Genomic DNA, 21486 nt, shown 5'->3' with positions numbered 1-21486 from the left:
CCCCTTGTGGAGTGAAGTGGAATGCTAAAGATAGAAAAGTGAACCGTAGGATCTCGTCTTAGCCCATTGACAAAACTAGTCCAAGAAACCCAGATTGCTAAGTCTCGAGTATGTCAATCAAGCCCTAATGTTTCCATTCCGCCGGACCAACTAGCCTAACCTTTCACAGAATTGATCATTTATGCCCAAGGGACAAGAGGTTTTGAACTCTCTAGTAGTTCCAAGAAGTATGCTCATTTCCTTGGATGTGTATTCTGGATTTGGATTCACTAATGTGGAGGGCTATTTATTCAAAGATGATTAGGGTGCGCTCAGCATGTCCCACCATCAGAGCTAACCTAACCTGTCCTTATCCTTAGCACGGACAGCACTCAATATCTCGCTGCGGAATATGTCTACCGGAGTAGGCTCCGCAAAGCTCCTCACTCGGCACTAGATCCAAGTCCCCCATCGCACTCCACAAGTTTGGGACGACCCCTTTCTTTCTTATATTATATGATCTTTTCCACTGCAGCCAGCACACCTATTTCCCTTTAGCTGGTAAAGGCAAGGCTTCCCTACTAAACCAGTACACACTAAGTACGGGATCATTAGTCATGACTCCTTGGTCTTCATAGTCCTCGAGAGATCCACAATGTCTCCCATCCCAGGAATAATCGAATACCTTCGTTCTGAAGCAAATCAACGGGCTTGGCCGGGCAACTCACTCTTGCTTTCTCTGGGCCGCCTTAGATTCTATAGTTCTCGTCTCCCCAGTCTAGTGAAACAGAGGGATCCCAGTCAACCCATGCTGACCTTCCCTATCTGTCTGAAACCCAATATGTGCCTAAACTAAACGCTTAGCTGTGCCCAGAATGTGGAAACTCGAAAGAGGTAAACAATTCTTTTTTGTCATTTTGTTCACTGGTCTTCACTTCAAGCAATTCCATTAGTCCAAGTCTGCTGCAATTGGTAATTGGAGATAAGCAATTGGTGGTCGTAGGCTCACCCTCCTCTAAATAGATAGAATGGATCGACCCTTTATGGCACTTTGACTTCTCCACAAGGAGAATGCAACTACAATTCTCACGGAAATGAGACGCCCCAATTTCATGTGGTCAAGTTGCATGATGACCGACGCAGAACTAGCCCGGTTTTTACCGTCTTGCACTTGCAATTTCCATTCTTTCCACGCTGCGCGCCTCTATTCCATAGGCCTCTTTAGTCAGGGAAAACCTTCTACTGAGTTCAATCGGTGATTCTCAATCTTTTTTTGTGCAATTCTACGATCGAACAATTGGAAGGAGGAGCGTAGAGGGCGCTAAGGTGTTCGCATTCTCGAATAAAGCGACAGGAGAGAGTGAAATGCTCGACTGAAAGGAGAGGGTGGCATGTCGACGAGATTAGACCCGTCCATAAATATCCACGCTCTATTCAGGTACCGGGGGCCCCTGCACAAACATAGGACGAAAGAAAGGAAATGAATCTGCCAAGTCGAGAAGTTTTTCTTTTATACCACTGGCACTTTTGCAAGAGCAGCTTATTATCCATGATCCAAAGTATTAAACAGTTCTTCTATCCTGCAAAATAGGGCAGTCAAAACCAGCCAATCGAACCCATGAAAGAAGCCCACTTACCCACTCTTCTTTCCCACCATCCGCAGTATACCAATCACTCACTAGATGGTGGCCTCGGAATCGGAAAGGAAATAAGCTCATACTACTGGAATGGAATGGAATATGAGACACTTTACTTCCTACAAAACTCAAGTGAGGGGAGGGATGGATGTCCCGCCACGAACGGAAACATCAAGCCTCCCCAATGGTTATGTTACGTATCCACTCATCCTACAAGGAACTATGTCCAACCTATTCTATTTATTCCGCTATTCTATTTATTCACGACGAATTTGTTTCCGGAAGTGGCATTGAGAAGTGTTGCTCCAGCCTTTCATACTTTACTCGAATATTTTAGAACACAAATAAGATCCCTCATAAGTGCAAACAATGCAATAGCTTCGGTTAAGGCAAAGCCCAAACAAATCAAAAGAAAAGAAAAATAATTGTCTCGCTAATGATGGATTTCTAGCAACTGGATTGGTTTCTAGTTTCTTTGATAGTTGGAAGTTCTCCAAAAGTATGAAAGGCTGGAGGGCTTTGTACCAACCATTCTAGTGTGGTTGGATTCTGCTCAACAGCCCAAGGACTTTCCGCACATCTTTTGTTCTTTCCACTGCTTGAAGTGATTGCGACAACTACGAAGAAACGACGAATCCCAACTACGGATATATAAGAACCGAAACTGCTCAGAGCATTCCATCCGGCGTAAGCATCTGGATAATCTGGAATGCGACGTGGCATACCCGAAAGCCCTAAGAAATGCATGGGAAAGAAGGTCAGATTAACCCCGAAAAAAGTGATCCAAAAATGGATTTGGCCTAAAGTTTCAGGATATGTCCGACCAAAGATTTTACCCACCCAATAGTAAAATCCAGCAAATAAAGCAAAAACGGCTCCCATAGAAAGTACATAATGGAAATGTGCAACCACATAATAAGTATCATGTAGAGCAATGTCTAGCCCAGAGTTTGCTAGAACTATTCCAGTGAGCCCTCCTATGGTGAACAAAAAGATGAACCCTACAGCAAATAACATGGGTGTTTTGTATTGTATCGAACCTCCCCACATGGTAGCGATCCAACTAAAGATTTTGATTCCAGTGGGCACAGCTATGATCATGGTAGCTGCGGTGAAGTAGGCACGCGTATCAACGTCTAAGCCCACAGTAAACATATGATGAGCCCAAACTAGAAATCCAAGAACACCTATACTTATCATGGCATAAACCATGCCTAGATACCCGAAGACCGGTTTTCTTGAAAAGGTCGATACGATATGACTAATAATACCGAATCCAGGCAGAATGAGAATATACACCTCTGGATGACCGAAGAACCAAAAGAGATGCTGGTATAATATTGGGTCTCCCCCTCCTGCTGGATCAAAAAAGGTTGTATTAAAGTTTCGATCGGTTAATAACATTGTAATTGCCCCTGCCAGTACCGGAAGTGATAATAAAAGTAGGAATGCTGTCACTAAAACGGACCACACAAAAAGTGGTAATCTATGCATAGTCATTCCAGGTCCACGCATGTTGAAGATAGTAGTTATAAAATTGATAGAACCTAAAATTGATGAAACACCTGATAGATGAAGACTAAAAATTGCTAAATCAACTGCTCCTCCAGAATGGCTGGTAATACCACTTAAGGGCGGATAGACCGTCCACCCAGTGCCGCTGCCCACTTCTACTAAGGCTGAGCTTAATAGGAGCAAGAGACTTGGTGGCAACAACCAGAATGATATATTATTTAATCGTGGAAATGCCATGTCAGGTGCACCTATCAGAATCGGAACAAACCAATTCCCAAATCCACCTATCATCGCCGGCATAACCATAAAAAAGATCATTAAAAAAGCGTGAGCCGTTATTAAAACATTATAAAGTTGATGATTCCCACCAAGAATTTGATCGCCGGGTCGGGCTAATTCCATACGAATCAGTACGGAGAAGCATGTGCCCATCACTCCTGCAATGGCACCGAAGATGAAATATAGAGTACCGATATCCTTGTGGTTAGTGGAGAAGAGCCATCGGACCAGATTTGTCATTTTTTTTTCGTTTTGAAAACCTTATCAGAGAGGGGCCACTAAGGCAGGCAGGCCAAAGAATGAAGGGCAGTGAAAATGGTTTCTTCTTCTGGCTAATTCCGATACGAATACCAAAAACAGCTTACTTCCGTTCGTGTCCTCGGAAATTGGATTACTTATGAGTTTCTTCGGTGCAAAAGTAGGCAAGTCCATTTTATCGTGTTTTTCGTCCTCAAGACCTGATTTTCCAAAGTGCATTTCATATAGCTGCAAAAGTTGCTCATCCGATTTTCCCTCGCTTTTATTCGTAACATGGCGTAGTTACTCATTGGGTCCGCTGAGAAGAAAACAATAGGTCGTCACTACCTATGCTTTCATCTAGAGGAAGTCAGGCTGTGATTCGTAACATGGCGTAGTTACTCACAGGCCGTGGATCTCCTTTTTCTAATCAAGCAGCAGGCCGTGGGTTTTCTGGTTCTGCGCTTCAGAAGAGGCAAAGTTTCCGTGATTCGTATCTGCTTTGAGGGCAGGTGCGGGTTGGTTCATGCTTCGAAGAAGAATCGTTCTTTCTAGATCGAAGAAGAATCGTTCTCTTTCTCGAAATGAAATAAGTTAAGTGAAGTGATCCTGCGAAACCTAAGATGCCGGACCAAACCAATGGAGAGCCCACAGATGATATCAAGGAAACTGTTCCAGTGACAATGCCAACTAATACGACTTCGGACGAATACGCTATCCTCGAAACTAAACTCCCTGTATGGTCGAGAATGAATGGATTCCCCTATGGCAATTTCTTATTCCTGCTATCATAGCCTGGCTGGGATCTTAGCGGCACATTCTGACCTTGCTTCATAGACAGCGGTACCTTTCTCAGCTTCTTCTAGATAGAGATAGTTAGTTTCCTCTAGATAGCTAGTTTCCTTTTTTTTGGAAGATTGAGATTGACGCTTGGCAAATTGGGTTGACGACGCGCCATATGGGTTTGAGGATAGTGCCAGAAGTGCCGTAGCTCCTTTGCTGTTCGTGGAGGCTGGCTATTTGCAGTTGACTTCCTTCCCGAAGTGACTGGCTAGAATTCTCATACGATAATAGGAGAGAGATGCCGATAATTGGAGAAGGCGAGACCAAGCCTGCCGGGAGAGGAGAAGTGGCTTACGAGGCTAGAATAGAGTTGGTTGGTGCTGATACCAGTAGCTGCAGCTGCCGGGGAAATCTGTCCTGTCGGTTCGCGAGGAGTTGAAGTTGTTTGTACTTACTTAGACCCCAATGAGTCTATGGCTTGCCAGCCTCTATCTAGTCCTCTGCAGGTCAGGTAGAAAGACGGAAAGACTTAAAGGGAAGTTCTTGTTCTTATCTAGCGCAAAAAGCATAAGGATGAATTGGTTTTCCCTTCAAGCCACAACAGCGGTATGAGTTAAGATCCAAATCTAGCAAGAATCTTTCGCCACCCACATAGGAAAATGCGAGCAGTTTACCCACACCTATTCGAAGAACCAAGGTAGCTGCCTTTCCAGTCGAGTCACTTCTCTACCAGTACAATAGCTGGGTCTCTTTCTCGTTGGCACCATCCCTTATTCTTAGAATTCCTATGGCACTTCGAAAGATCATGTGCCCTGAACTCGTACGTGACTTATCCTCACTGATGTCAAAACCCAGCAGATTGTACTTTTTCTTTGAGTGGCCAGGCCAGGCAGATCCTAAGAATAGAGAACCTATGGCGTCTGAGATGGGTGAACGGCACACCCTACTACGGCGTGTTTATGTCATTGACACAGCTCGAGTAATAGAGACACAGATCTTGTTTCTTGGCTTGGGAAGACTTCCAACATAGAGTTCCTTCCCTTCAATGGAACAGCAATCGATGAATGGAGTTTGAGGATTGTCATAGAATAGAACAGAACTCGCCTCCACCTAAGAACTTCACTTTGAAATCCACAGCACGAACACGGCTCTTATAGATTAGGTTTCCTGGGAGTTCCCTTTCTTCGAGTACTATCCATACAATATTAGTGACCCTGCTCCTTTCCTTGAATTGTGATCTATTGCCTATGGTGGCTTCGGCTTAGGCTGTTGATTAATGCCTTGGTGTGTTTTCTTCTTGTTTCTTCTCTTCTTCTTGTGATCTTGATTGCGCCTGTTTGCACTTAGCTTGATGTGATTTTCTTTAGGCTCAGCTCTCCTCTTTGACGAGAATCCGAAAACTTTCCTTTCCTTGAAAGGGGAAGTCCGCCACTCCACTAAGACCGCTTGCTTCTCATGCGCTGATGAAGTTCGTACCACTTCTTGCTGTCGAAGAGCTAGGAATCCAGTCACTCAGGAAAGCGTAACTATACTATACTATACTATCTATTTACGATAATTTGATTGCTGACAACATCACGCTTCTCTTTCTCCAGCGTCATGCCTTGTGACCTCTAGTTTCAACCTCCTAGCATTGGCTTCACTTGATTAGAACCATAAGCATTTGCATTCGCGACCGTCCTCGTCCCAGGTTTTGTTCTTCTTTGCTTTGGTGAGGTATACCTCTATCAAATGTGCTTAGCCTTTTCGCTAGTGCTATTTCATGCCATTGGTTTGAACTGGATAGAGGGGAAGGGCCTTACCTTATCTACAACTATCTAATTGCAATTCCGGATAGCATAGCATTATTCTTAGCCGAGGAAGGAACCGTTGATGGCGGAGTTATTTGCACGGATTTTCCAGCTATATGAAGATGAGGCTAAAAGACGCGGATAGAAGTCCGAAAATTAGTTCAAAAAAGGCCACAATCGTTAAAGAAAGGGACCTTGATCCTTTCATCGTTTTTGCACTTGAAAAAGAAATTTGCAAAGCGGGTTATTAACGAATTGAGTTTACTTTTCAGTTGAGAACCGTCCAGAAGCGCTGAAGAGGGTGTCGGAATCATTCGAGGCTCCTGGAAGTTACCAGCGAGTGCCGGATGAATTGAAGGCTCGACGACTCCCTCGAATCCTGCAGGGTTAAGGGAGGCTACCTGAAGCTGCTGGAAGGCGAGAATCGTTTAATAAACAGACTGAGTTATAACCCATATTATAGTTATAAACTATATTCATCAAACTACAAACTACTAGAATTGGAAATAAAATAATGATTATACTCGGCCAGCGAGTAACAAGAAGGTGGCACAATTGAGGGTAGGAAAGAATCCAGGGTAATGGTCAATACTGAGAACATGAATTCCCTTAGCGCGTTGGATCATCGAATAATGGAAAAATTCCTATCTCTGGTAAGACGGGTTCATCAACTCATTTCTCGGTCAGATATTGGTCAACAAAAGTACAATTGGAACTTGTCACCAGCCTCATCTGGTGAGGGATCAGCTGTATCGGCTTTCCCTAGTGATAAGGTCTGTGAGGTTGTGGAGAAGATGAAGTTGATACACACTACGGAATTCTTTCTTCTTTTCTATTGCTTTTTTAGAAGAAAAAAGAAAGATAACTCAAAACACGTATTGCTGCTTCTTCACTCTTTGCTTGATCGCATATTCATGATGTTAACCCTTCTTCTATTTGCTGAAGCTGGGCATTGGTTGGGATTGAACCTACGGCACTACTTATGATGCTATCAAAGGTATTGAATCCGTAAGCTTATTGATCGCATATTGCACTTCTTTTCTGGAATGAGAGAGGAAAGGGTAGAGAGAGCGAGGATATGCTTAATCCGCTTTGGGAGGCATATGCATTTCAGTCTGCACGGGCTTACAAAGAGGCAGGCATTTGGATAGCACAGATAACCGAGACAGGAATAGTTGTCACGAGATATGAGAGGGAGAGTTTCTAGATGAGCAAGAAGGCGTTAAATATATAATGCAAAAAGGAACTACCTAATAAGCCAGCTCAGCTCTATGGTTTTTGCAACGTTTCAACTAAACTAATTGGAAATGCCTGCTCTTCGATGTTACAAGCTAGCCTTGCTACGATTTCCATATAGGTACAGAAGATTGTGATACCCCTCCCAGAGTGTATGCTCCAGATGAAGCTAGCTTCCAAGCGAATGAACTGTAAAATCTCTACTCTTTTGCCATCTTATTCTTACTTAAGAAGCTTCTCTAGATCGACTTCTCTTTCTTCATTAGGCAGGCAGGTTCGCCGCTTTGCCATGCCAGGACGAATAGAGTTAGCGAGCACGTAGCATTATCTATATCAGGAGCTAATAAAAGTCAAGAGATCAAATCCGTGCACTGGCATTTTGGAAGTAGCATTGGAAAGAACTTGCTTTGCATTTGTACACAGGGTGTACACATTATATATGAATGAAACATATTCATTAACTTAAGCATACTCCTTTTTTTATTTAATGAGTTGATATTAATTAAATATCTTTATTTTTTTCGATTTTTGCAAAGGTTTCATTTACGCCTAATCCATATCGAGTAGACCCTGTCGTTGTGAGAATTCTTAATTCATGAGTTGTAGGGAGGGACTTATGTCACCACAAACAGAAACTAAAGCAAGTGTTGGATTTAAAGCTGGTGTTAAGGATTATAAATTGACTTACTACACCCCGGAGTACGAAACCAAGGATACTGATATCTTGGCAGCAAGCATTCCGAGTAACTCCTCAGCTCGGGCGCCTGAAGAAGCAGGAGCTGCAGTAGCTGCGGAATCTTCTACTGGTACATGGACAACTGTTTGGACTGATGGACTTACCAGTCTTGATCGTTACAAAGGACGATGCTATCACATCGAGCCCGTTCCTGGGGACCCAGATCAATATATCTGTTATGTAGCTTATCCATTAGACCTATTTGAAGAGGGTTCTGTTACTAACATGTTTACTTCCATTGTGGGTAACGTATTTGGTTTCAAAGCCTTACGCGCTCTACGTTTGGAGGATCTACGAATTCCCCCTGCTTATTCAAAAACTTTCCAAGGTCCGCCTCACGGTATCCAAGTTGAAAGGGATAAGTTGAACAAGTACGGTCGTCCTTTATTGGGATGTACTATTAAACGGATTATCCGCAAAAAATTACGGTAGAGCGTGTTATGAGTGTCTACGCGGTGGACTTGATTTTACCAAAGATGATGAAAACGTAAACTCACAACCATTTATGCGCTGGAGAGACCGTTTTGTCTTTTGTGCCGAAGCAATTTATAAAGCACAAGCCGAAACCGGTGAAATCAAGGGGCATTACTTGAATGCGACTGCAGGTACATGCGAATAAATGATTAAGAGAGCTGTATTTGCAAGGGAATTAGGGGTTCCTATTGTAATGCATGACTACTTAACAGGAGGTCGCAAATACTACTTTGTCTCATTATTGCCGCGACAACGGCCTACTTCTTCACATTCACCGAGCAATGCATGCAGTTATTGATAGACAGAAAAATCATGGTATGCATTTCCGTGTATTAGCTAAAGCATTGCGTATGTCGGGGGGAGATCATATCCACTCCGGTACAGTAGTAGGTAAGTTAGAAGGGGAACGCGAAATAACTTTAGGTTTTGTTGATTTATTGCGCGATGATTTTATTGAAAAAGATCGTTATCGCGGTATCTTTTTCACTCAGGACTGGGTATCCATGCCAGGTGTTATACCGGTGGCTTCTGGGGGTATTCATGTTTGGCATATGCCAGCTCTGACCGAAATCTTTGGAGATGATTCCGTATTACAATTTGGTGGAGGAACTTTAGGACATCCTTGGGGAAATGCACCTGGTGCAGCAGCTAATCGTGTGGCTTTAGAAGCCTGTGTACAAGCTCGTAACGAAGGGCGCGATCTTGCTCGTGAAGGTAATGAAATTATCAAAGCAGCTTGCAAATGGAGTGCTGAACTAGCCGCAGCTTGTGAAATATGGAAGGAGATCCAATTTGATGGTTTCAAAGCGATGGATACCATATAAAATAAAAAAGAAGCAAAATAGAAAGAGAAAAAATAAGTTAAGAAATGCAGTAATTCTTCTTTATTCCTCTAATTGATTGCAATTCAATTCGGCTCAATCTTTTCTAAAAAAAAAAGACTGAGCCGAATTGAAATAGATCTTGATACGATCATGAGACTTGACAAATCGAGATTCTTCTATTCTATATATCTAGAATATAGAAAGGTATAATACAATAAACAAATATAAATAAAAATATAGTATTATCGTACGATAATGGAATCAAATACGCAGTATTTACAGAAAAGAGTCTTCGTTTATTGGGAAAGAATCAATATACTTTTAATGTCGAATCGGGATTCACTAAGACAGAAATCAAGCATTGGGTCGAACTCTTCTTTGGTGTTAAGGTAGTAGCTGTGAATAGCCATCGACTACCCGGAAAGGGTAGAAGAATGGGACCTATTCTGGGACATACAATGCATTACAGACGTATGATCATTACCCTTCAACCGGGTTATTCTATTCCACTTCTAGATAGAGAAACGAACTCAAGGAGAATACTTAATAATACGGCGAAACATTTATACAAAACACCTATCCCGAGCACACGCAAGGGAACCGTAGACAGGCAAGTGAAATCCAATCCACGAAATAAATTGATCCATGGACGGCACCGTTGTGGTAAAGGTCGTAATGCCAGAGGAATCATTACCGCAAGGCATAGAGGGGGAGGCGCGCCTATACCGTAAAATCTATTTTCGACGGAATCAAAAAGACATATCTGGTAGAGTAGAATCGTAACCATAGAATACGACCCTAATCGAAATGCATACATTTGTCTCATACACTATTTCTGGGGGGATGGTGAGCAGAGATATATTTTACATCCCAGAGGGTTGGAGATACTATTGTTTCTGGTACAAAAGTTCCTATATCAATGGGAAATGCCCTACCTTTGAGTGCGGTTTGAACTATTGATTTACGTAATTGGAAGTAACCAATTAGGTTTACGACGAAACCTAGAAATCGATCACTGATCCAATTTGACTACCTCTACGGGATAGACCTCAACAGAAAACTGTTGAGTAACGGCAGCAAGTGATTGAGTTCAGTAGTTCCTCATAGAAAATTCTTGACTCTAGAGATATGGAGAAGACAAAATTGTTTGAAGCACGCACAGAACCGGAAGCGCCCCTTGTTTCAAAGAGAGGAGGACGGGTTATTCACATTTCATTTTATGGTCAGAGGCGAAGCTAAGCAGTGGTAATTAAGACCCCCGGGTGAAAATAGGGATGTCTCCTACGTTACCCATAATATGTGGAAGTATCGACGTAATTTCATAGAGTCATTCGATCTGAATGCTACATGAAGAACATAAGCCAGATGACGGAACGCGGAGACCTAGGATGTAGAAGATCATAACATGAGCGATTCGGCGGATTTGGATTCCTTTTCTATATATCCACTCATGTGGTACTTCATCATACGATTCATATAAGATCCATCTGTCTAGAGATCGTCATATACATCTAGAAAGCCGTATGCTTTGGAAGAAGCTTGTACAGTTTGGGAAGGGGTTTTTTGAGAAAAAAGAAGAATCTACTTCAACCGATATGCCCTTAGGCACGGCCATACATAACATAGAAATCACACGTGGAAGGGGTGGGCAATTAGCTAGAGCAGCAGGTGCTGTAGCGAAACTGATTGCAAAAGAGGGTAAATTGGCCACTTTAAGATTACCATCTGGGGAGGTCCGTTTGGTATCCCAAAACTGCTTAGCAACAGTCGGACAAGTGGGTAATGTTGGGGTGAACCAAAAAAGTTTGGGTAGAGCCGGATCTAAGTGTTGGCTAGGTAAACGCCCCGTAGTAAGAGGGGTAGTTATGAACCCTGTGGACCACCCCCATGGGGGTGGTGAAGGGAAAGCCCCCATTGGTAGAAAAAAACCCACAACCCCTTGGGGTTATCCTGCGCTTGGAAGAAGAACTAGGAAAAGGAAAAAATATAGTGATAGTTTTATTCTTCGTCGCCGTAAGGTAAGTAAATACGTAACTAGGAATATGGAAAATTGCATTTTTGGAATTTGCAATAATGCGATGGGCGAACGACGGGAATTGAACCCGCGCATGGTGGATTCACAATCCACTGCCTTGATCCACTTGGCTACATCCGCCCCTTATCCAGCTAAAGGATTTTCTCTTTTTTCCATTCATTATTATTCTATTTATTCTGACCTCCATACCTCGATCGAGATAGTGGACATAGGATGCCACTCTTTAAAATGAAAAAAAGGAGTAATCAGCAAAAAAAACGAATCCTTTTGTAGCTCGTCATTTATTGGCAAAAATAGAAAAGGTCAATATGAAGGAGGAGAAAGAAATAAATAATAGTAACGTGGTCCCGGGCATCTAGCATTCTACCCGCAATGGTTGGCCATACAATCGCGATTCATAATGGAAAGGAACATTTACCTATTTATATAACAGATCGTATACTAGTATTCTCTTAGGACTTGGAAGTGTAGTTGTCTTTCCTTAGCTGCACAGGCAGTAAAAGTAAAGAGCTAGAGGTCGGATCCATCCTCTCCTCTATTAGGCTAGGCTGAGCAGCACTTTGCGCATTCAATACGGCACTATTTGAAACTGGGCTATTTGAACCTGGTCAACAACTTAACTTCTCTTCTTGCAGCTTTGGGTTGATAAGATAGTTGGTTGTGGCTTAACAGAATTGGTACTATGTCCATCCTGATCTGTGACTTTGACTCTTGCTTTGATCCCCACGTTCCATTAGAACGAGTGTAGGAACCCTCTCTTGTCATAACCTATTTGATTTACGAGATCTATTATTCAATAGATAAGCCACTTCTCTTGGTCGTGGGGGAACTATGATCGATTCTATACCTAATATAAGATATTGAATGAAGGTAACACAGAATTCCATAATGGTTTATAGCAGCCGTTAAGTACCCGTTCTTTCCTGGGCACCGCTAATCGGAATACAACAACCGTACCATTTTGTGGAATAGGAATCAGCCTCACATCATAAACAGCCCAGGGTTTAGTTGTTTCCCCGGAATAGGCCTTGCTCAGAGGATACGAATCGAAAGCCAGTCTTCGAATGTGCTTAGCCTTTCCCGAGGATATTACCTTTTCTTTGATCCAGCGAGCAGAAGTCTTTCCCTTAGCATTGGTTTCATGGCTTAGGAGTACCGGTACTGTTTGAATTGCTTTGCAAGGAAATAGTCGTTGTAGGATCGTATCTCCACGGAAGTACCGTTGTAGGATCTACTGCCGTCTACTACTATTATATTATACTATACGAGAATTTCCACCTTGTTGAAGATCTGGTGGTGCTACCCGAAGACTTAAATGAATAGCCATCGCTGTTAAGAACAACCGATGCCTTATGTATGTGTATTGGATCCGCTCTTCTGTTAGCATGAACACATGAATGAGATTCTATTCCTCTTCCTTATTCTTAAAAAATAGAACCCTAGGTGCGGAAGTCAAATCAATCCTTGTTTGTACATCGCTGAACTTACATACCCGGGCCCGGCTCAACACATTCTTTTAAAACAATCGAATAACGGCTTTTCCATGACTTGGCCATTCAATCTTGTGAACTAATCGAGACCGAAATTGGATAAAGAGATACAAAAGGAGAGGAATACCCAATCGATGAAAGAACATGAAACCCTTCTGTTTCTATAGAGGTACGGGAAACGGTTGGGGGCAATAAAGTAGGTGAAGTGGTTGGATTTTGCGAGCTGTTCCAACCACTGCTGGATGTGACTCCAAGAGCCGAACGAGAATGAATACCACACAGAAGAGTCAAGACCGGGCTCCCTAATAGAATGTTTAACCGATCCATTCCGGATCGATCGAATTGGTACGGAAGTTGTAACATGGGAAAAGCACAGAAAACACGACTTATTTGAATAACCCGGTGACCTACCAATTGTAGAAGTAGGATTTTTGGCAAGCAATAAGCACTTAAATAATACAATTCGAGTGTACCAGATTCTTTATCATTTCGAGGAAAAGGTTCGGGAGGAAAGGGAAACAACAGAGAGATCCGAATCGAACCTAAATGGGAATGACATGAAAAATCTTTTTCAAAACCTATCATTAAGGGCGTGACGACGATATACGAGAGGAATAAAAAAAAACTCGTGATTGGTGTGGAGGGGAAGATCTGCTTATGAAATTGTTCAAGAAAGAGTCGTCTCATTTCCTTATTTCTTCGTTCTTTCGAATTCATTCACTTCGACGGCTGGCGCTACGCTAGCTTTGCATGATTAGCTCCGACAGAACAGGTACTGCATTTCCTTAGTTGGATCCGCTCTTTCTCTCTCGTGCAGTTGTTGCTTCCGGCTATTTATTCAGTCGTCAATCAGCATTGATCCGGGTAGTTAGTCAGTCTCTCTCTTTTTTCCCGTCCTTCTCTATCTATGAAATTCCTAATTAAGGGAGTTCGCTTTCCAATATCTAAATGTTCATGCAAAGCAACAAACGAAATGCAAGAACTGTCACGCAGAAGTCACACAGTATGCTGATCGTTCTGAAATGATAAAAAGTATTGGATTTCATAAGAGATTCATACATAGAGATCTAAACTCATGGAAGGGCCCGGCCACTTTACTGCTTGATAGCGGCACTGGCTCGTTCTGGGCAATAAGTCGACACCACTCTTACTTCCTTCTTTTGAACTTGTGTAACACCACTCGGCACTTCTTTTGTCCTTGTGGAATAGAGAAAAGTCTGTTTTCTAGCGAAACTCGATCTCGATAGTAAATCATTGGTACGTACGAGTCCCTTATTTGTTGAGAAATTCTTTGTTGATTCGCCTATTCCACGCTAAAAAAAGGGGGACCGAGATCTTCTTTGAACGACTGATCTGCGACTTCCTTCCGCTCGTGTATCAGCAATAGAGTTTGTTTGACAACAGATCCCAATGCCACCTGCTTTTAGCCAATTCGTCACTACTACTACTCTTCCTCGGAAACTCATCCGAATCAGAAAAGGATGATTCCCTAGTGGGAAATGGGAAAAGTACTACCAGCTATTTGACCTCGATAGCCTGCCCCAACTATCTATTCTCCTCCGGCACCTTCCGGCAAGGCATCCCTACTAGAAATCAGAAAAAAGGCCACTTTTCTGAAACGCACTTTCTTCTTTTCCATCCATAGAGGGAAAAAGGACTTGTCAACTTTTGCTGCTATATGAAACGGAAGTGGCGATCGCTGATGCACCAATACAACCTCTTGAAAGGGGAAGGGGCGCGGGGCGGTACGGAGTTGTCCCATTCTCCTAAAGAAAGCGGCAGTGGAGGGGCACTTGTGCCGTCAACCGCACCTTAATAGCTCAGCTCAATCGAAATACCAATAGGAAGATGGCATTGAAACTATAAACAGACCGAAAAGATCCAATCTTTCGAGGGATAGTTTGGGATTAGGGTGCCATCCTTGCCTTTCCATCCCGAACCGGATATACAGAACTGTGATAGAAATCTAGGGACAAAGGTGCCATTCATAGCGGTAGATGGCGCGGAATGCCTAAACAAAGAGAAGGGGTGTAGCGAGATCCAATGAACCCTGGCTCTTACTCTTAAGGAATTGGAGGCAGTGGACAACACACACTTATTTATTTATTTAATATTTAATCAAATGAAATGCCACCAGGGAGTTGATGCCGTGCTCCCCAAGGAGAGGCCCCTGGAAAAGCCTTGTTTTTTATGTTCTGGAGCTGCCATCGTCTTATTCGGACCCTTCCCCGCATATGATCCCGCGCAACAACACGCAACTGCTAAGCGGATATGGAAACGAGAGCAGTTCGCCTCTTTCGAGGGATGTCCCAATCGCTTACCCGAGTCGACCCATGGCCCATACCCCTATTTTGTTTGATCTATACCCAAAAGGTATGGAGCTCTTAAGCCCTTTTCGAGGCGAGGGATGGATATGGGCTTCCCCTGCCAACATCTCTAGTACTAATTCTGGACCTCTTCCCAAGCTGGGAACCAGTCACTCTTTAATTCGGGGAATCGAGATGCTGTTTACTTTGCAGAGGATGGACCCGCGGGAGCCCTAAAGCATGTGCCAGAGGATATAGGCCTAATGATGACCCACCCCGTGCTTCTACAACTACCTGTGTGGGTTACCTTGACCCAAAGCTAGGAAGTAGCTTTATTAAATTCAATATTATTTCTAGAGCAAGCTGGTTATTTGGGCGAAAGTTGTGAATCGTATGGCAAGCTTGGGAGCCATTCCTAAGAAAGTGCAAACTTCTGTTCGTGTAGCATTCCTCCGTTCCTGGGCCTGGACCACCTCTTCATCACCCGATTTTGCCTCGGGAGAATGGATTTACAATTCCAAAAGTAGATTTGATCTCACCTAGTGGCTGCCAGTGGCACTATTTCCTGGCGCATATCATAAGATCAACGCGCTGCACTCTTGTTCGATTCGTGCCGGTGCCGGGATACAATACAGATCAGATCTTTCTCTTTAGCCAGGCCATTCTCTAGAGGAGAGTTCCGAGAATGAATTCCAATCTGGTACCAATCTCCGAAATCGTATTGTAGAGTTCAATCAAAAGGAAAGAAAGAGTTCTCACTTTCCAGTGCGCCAGTTGAAGACTGCAGTTCTCCAGGGCCAACAAATCAAACTGCAATCGATACCCAATGAGTAATAATGTGTAGAATAAAAGAACGGATCGGGACCTACACCTAAGATTTCGGATCTAACTAGATCTGGTTCGCTTGTGGCTTCAGGAGAAGTGCCAGCTTGATGAACCGACCCAAGCAATAGTGGCACTCCCTTCTTCGTCTACTGCGGCACGCTAGTGTTCTCGTAGATTAGATGAATAAAAGTGTGAGCCAAGGGAATCCATAGAGATTTGCATAGCATAAAAAATAGAAGTTGTGCTGCCATCTCTTTTATCATCGGCAACATTGTCTTCTTCGAAGTGAGTTCCGGCATGAGTGCTTATAGAACGGATGGGACTGGGATTGAGATTTTAAGTAGTGGTTGCGTGCGCCGGTAAGTAGAGTAGTGGTTGCGTGGACGTGTGCTGACTCGAACTCGCTGGTAAAGAAAAGAGAGTAGAGTCTAGGGAAGTCTATATAAGGGTGCCGCTTCCATCCCTCTAGTACGGAAGATATCACTCATATCGGCCGCAAAGGCCAGGCCAGGCCAGGATTGATCCCTGTTCTGTTCAATTCTACGCATGAGTCAAAGCAAAGCCGTGGAAAAGAAAGAATAGGATGTTGGGTACATCGGTCCCTTGGTCTCATACAGGTGTGAACAAGTCGGTTGTTATCATGCCCAACCCAAAGAAGCCAGAAGTCTTTCTAAAATACGCTCAAGAACCCGTGTTTTTGAGGCAACATCAGCCGTTCTATCACTTTTGAATGTCATTGCCCACCTTGGAAAGACGATTTGCTTTAGTGAACTGACACATTGATAGGTAGTGGAATCCGGGCTTGGGATCAGTGGTAGAATCCGGACTTGGGATTGGGATCAGTGGTAGAATCTGTTGTTATCTAGCGAGGAATGAAAGCACTCGTTTGTTCCGGTTCGGATCCGATTCTGGTTCATAGGTTGGTAAGCCTCCCGCATACGCGACTTGTGATTTCACCTCATCAGAACAAAATTCATAGGGTAGGGTTTCGAGATCCCCAACGAAGAAGACGGAAGGTTTTCGAGGAGTTTTTCCCCCTTCCTCTTGGTTATGTAGTTGGGGAGGGGTGGTCAAGTTCTCTCCTTACCTAGTTTTAGGTCCCACTTCCTTGGCTCGATAAGCTGATTGAGATCGTTCAATTTCTTGGGTAGATCAACTTGTAATTTCGAATTTCTTGCCCTCCTCTACGGAAAGTAGGCGAACGTCACATTCATTTTTGAGACCCAAACTATACTATACTATACTATAGACCCTCACGCCAACTGCCACTATTTTCGAAGTTTTGTATCTTTCGGCATACGCTTTAACAACGTCCCCCGGTAAACGATCTCCTTTTCTTTTGTACGAGCGAATCATCTCTATAAGTTCATTTCATAGCCTTGCCTAGACTAGCGGTGGGGTTTGGTCCCTTGCCTTTGATTGACTTGACTTGCCTCGTAGAAAGCAAAAGCACTGGCAGTTTATGAACTAGATAGATCCCATGACTTTCCCTTGCCCGAAGTCAACAAAGGTCAGAATGAAACCGTATCCATCCACACGAGAAACTAGCTGCTATGAACCAAGGTTCTGTTCTCATATCCCGGCAAGCAAATAGGCCAGTGCTCAAACTGGTAGTAGAGAGGGCTTTCAAGTAAAGATAGTCAAGATCTCTATTCTCCAGGAGGAAGGAATCTCAGATCCGCCAATTCAGAGAAGAGGGATTCGTTCTATTCTCGCAACATCCATTAGCCAAGTGCCCACCCAATTCGTACAGTCCAATCCTGGCTTGTCAAAGAAGAAATCTGTTGAGTGAATGGGATCAGTGGTAGAAGTGCCAGGTGCTAGTGCTCAACCCAAAAGACAGGTGCTGAGTTGAAGAATAAGCCGGGAACGGAGGAAGCAAAGAAAGCGGATGCAAAAGAAAACGGATTTCGTAGTCGTCCTAACGCGCAACGCCGCTAAAGGCTAGTGCGCTCAAAGTATAAGTACAAGTGTAGTGCATCCGTTGCTACTGACTACCCTTCATGGGCAACACAATTAGTTTAGTTATGAGTTATGCCCTTTTTTATCGATCAAGAAATTAGAGAAATGATTTCTATCTCTATTGGGCTGGGCCATTGAGAATGATCAATAGTATTCTACTCCGGTATCAGGAACGTAAGAACTTCCCGATGTAAGGAAATCACTCCGATCACTGGGCGCCTGGGCTAATTGAATGGGGCATATGATCCATACGCTCGCTAAGATGAATTTGTCACATTTCTTTATGAGATTTTTGATAGCGTATTTGTATTTCTATAATATGAGATTGTCCAACCTGAACTGAACCGAGTGCATTTGAGCATATAGGACAGGGCTCACTAATGTGGAACGAATCGTAGTCCTCGTACGTAATATTCTTCTTTGCCTTGGGCTGAGGTAGGGTCAACGGCTGAATTAGCAAGTGAAGTGGATGCATGAGTGCTTCCATGAGCGGAAGGAAGAAAGCCTGCGAATAGCGAATCTGTTCAGTGGTCAATAAAGCCCTTGCTGCTAGGAAAGCGGTTCTGTCCAAAGCTCGGGATAAAAGGTTAAGCACTTCTCTGCGGCACTGGCACTTGATACTGGCCATAGGTTGACACCCTTGTTAGTATATGTTCACTTCAGCAGAGCAGAAAAGATACCAACAGCAGAAATACTAGTCCAGCCCCGTGAGAAGCATTGGCAAGGATAAGCTTTCCATGCTCCCAGCTTGAATGTGTATCTTTTAGCCTGAGCTGACTAGTACTAGTTCCTTGTGAAGTGCAAGGGAACGAACTCAAGTATAGATTGGCAGAACGGGTTTTTGAAGCGGGTAGCACCACCTTAAGATGGAATCGATACTAGAGAAAGGGGAATGGAATCGAGCCTAGATCACTTACTTTACTAGATCAATATCGCTCTTCCTAAAGGTTCGGCTCTAGCCTCTGTAAAAAGTGAAGAGAAGCCCCACCCCAGATATGCCTAGGCTATGTATGTTGTTCCGTCTAGTCTAGTCTTGTTTTTCTAAGGAAATAAACACCTACTTTTTCTAAGGAAATAAACAGCAATGCTGTGGTGAAAGAGAGTGGTATGGTATCTTCACTATCGCAATGTTTTCATGTTCTCAATGAATCACTAATTCCCTAGGAATAGCACAAGATGAAGCCCGAATGGTAGAATCTCGTCGTAATGGATTGGATCTAAGCAAGATTCCTGATTCATGTACTCTCCTAGTTGGGTTGTCCGTCTTCAACATTCCTCCATAAGACAGATTTCCTCGATTCCTTGCTATATTCTATTCTCGAACAGAGGTCAGTCCCGCTTCCTCCTCTTTTTGAGTGAGTGGCTTTCTCTTTTTAGAAGTCGAAGTCTAGACCTGGCTAAGTCTGGCACCTTTCTTGTAGCAGGGCTACGTCCTAATGGATTGTTTCACGCTCGAGGCACCTAGAATGTCATCTTTGTCCAGAGCAGAGGAATGAGGACTTTCTTTCACTGAAAAGCAAAGCGGGCGGGCTGGTGTTGGTCAACCTCTACCTTGGCCTATGAGAAGCTGTAGTGTAGGTTGTTCTACAAAGGCGGCTTGTCCCTCATCAATCTTGTGGATGAGTCTCTCTGCTCCAAACCATTGGGATGAATCGATTCCATAGCACAGGCGCGTGCGCTGAGGAAGAGCGGTATGGATGGAGTCGAGATCCATTGCTGCCGCAGTCATAGGTTCGTTAGTCAGCTCAGAAGCAAGCATGAGCACGCTGTGACAAAGAAGTCCTGTTCCTGTTCTATTTGAAGTTGAAGGTGCTCTGGTGCAATCCTTACCGACAGAAAAAGATTGCAGTCGGGTTGATAATAATCGAGTGCCATTACTTCGTCGGTCCGAACCAAGGAAAGGAATCCGTTAGAAATGTTTTGAAATGGATATTGTTCTCTCTTTGATTAGGGATGCTATATGAAAAGAAGTGGAGTTTGAAAAAGGGAACGGAATGGTCAAACCGGAACTGCTAGAGGAACGAATTTTCAATAGCATAACTTGGGCTCCTAGAATATGGGTGGGGCCCTTGGGACAATCTATTTGATTGCAGGGACAGGTACGCTGAATATGACTGGGGATTTTCCTATGGGTATTGGAGCGGGTCCAAGCAGATTAAAGAGGATGAGTTGTCAGAGACTGCTATTTATTCGAATTATTTATGGTATATTTATCATAAAAAGGGGGAGGTGCAAGAGACTGATTCGGACTTCTTGCAGAGTGGAACAATGCAGTACCAGACACGAGATATATCTTTCAAAGAAGAAGGCTTTTTTCGAATAAGCCAATTGATTTGGGACCTTCGGATCCATTCTTTTTCCTATTCAAAGATAAGGCCTTTGTCTCTGTGTTTTCACGTCGAGAATTCTTTGCAGATGAAGATGAAGAGATGGCAAAGCGGCTTAGTACCAGTACCTGGAGAAAAAAGCCTCCTAAACATATGGCTAGCAACTGGTTCACCAGGAGTACGCAAGAAAGGCAAAAGCACTACGAATTATTGATTTAGGAATGGGAATGGGCTAGAACCCTGGGCTCTTCCTTATATAATTAATGGTCTTTTCATTCTAATACTCTATCCGAGAGTTCTCAGTATTTAGCAAAGCTGTTCCTATCTAACGGAAGGCTCCTGGATCAAATGACAAAGACATTGTTTGTGGAGAAAGAGGTGGCTTTTCCCGGATGAAATGAAACATTTCATTTGTGTAACAGGAGAAAGATTTCCCACTCCTTAGCCGTAAAGATATGTGGCCATGAAAAAGGGAGGGGATTCAGTGGAACAGGATTGGCCGGGCGGTAGAGTCGTGGAAACACTTGTTGATTCCTATTTTGGACCCTAGCTCCATGGAACAATATGCTACTGCGGAAACATGGAAGAATTGCAATCTTAGATCAAAACACTATGTATGGGATGATATGAACTGCCTAAATAAGAATTCTTGAGCGTCGAATAACCTGAGTACTAACTACATCAAACAATTTGCATTAATGAAACTGTGTAAATCCACCGGATAATAAAAAATACGCATGTCTGATGAAATGGTTGTTGCTATCTGTTTCCATAACGAATCCACTGAATAAGTAAAGAAAATGGGCCCTTTCTCTTCGTCTCAGATCGATGGATCTTCTCGATTGGAAGATCTCCCATATGGATAATACACATTCCAGTTGACCGAGCCTAATGCTAATTGTTTTGTTCCGAAGCAAAGATATCCGCGGAGGCCGGTTCGTTCGTCCTATTCTGATATTCAGGACCAAGAGGTCCTGGATTCTCTTTCGGATAGGCAGGCCCTGAAAGGAGAAGAGAAGCTGAAATGCCAACGGACCTCTGTCTATTCTCT

The 21486-nt window shown here is 43.4% G+C and overlaps 1 protein-coding gene and 1 pseudogene across 2 annotated transcripts in view; one reads left to right on the top strand and one right to left on the bottom strand.

Moving 5' to 3' along the window:
• Positions 1-1809: 1809 nt before the first annotated feature.
• Positions 1810-21486, bottom strand: part of LOC118474884 (30S ribosomal protein S7, chloroplastic) — a 24298-nt gene continuing 4621 nt past the window's right edge. Inside the window, exon 1 of the mRNA XM_035963794.1 lies at positions 1810-21486. This exon is cut by the window's right edge and continues 4621 nt beyond it. The gene's annotated coding sequence lies outside the window, so the exon portion shown is untranslated.
• On the top strand, positions 8025-9499 carry LOC118474882 (ribulose bisphosphate carboxylase large chain-like; annotated as a pseudogene). Its single transcript, XR_004854429.1, has one exon. The product of XR_004854429.1 is annotated as a ribulose bisphosphate carboxylase large chain-like (transcript).

This window comes from Zea mays, unplaced genomic scaffold (assembly GCF_902167145.1).
Source record: "Zea mays cultivar B73 unplaced genomic scaffold, Zm-B73-REFERENCE-NAM-5.0 scaffold_347, whole genome shotgun sequence".
NCBI lineage: Eukaryota > Viridiplantae > Streptophyta > Magnoliopsida > Poales > Poaceae > Zea > Zea mays.
Note: the sequence above shows the minus strand (reverse complement) of the source record. Positions and strands in the feature narration are given on the sequence as shown.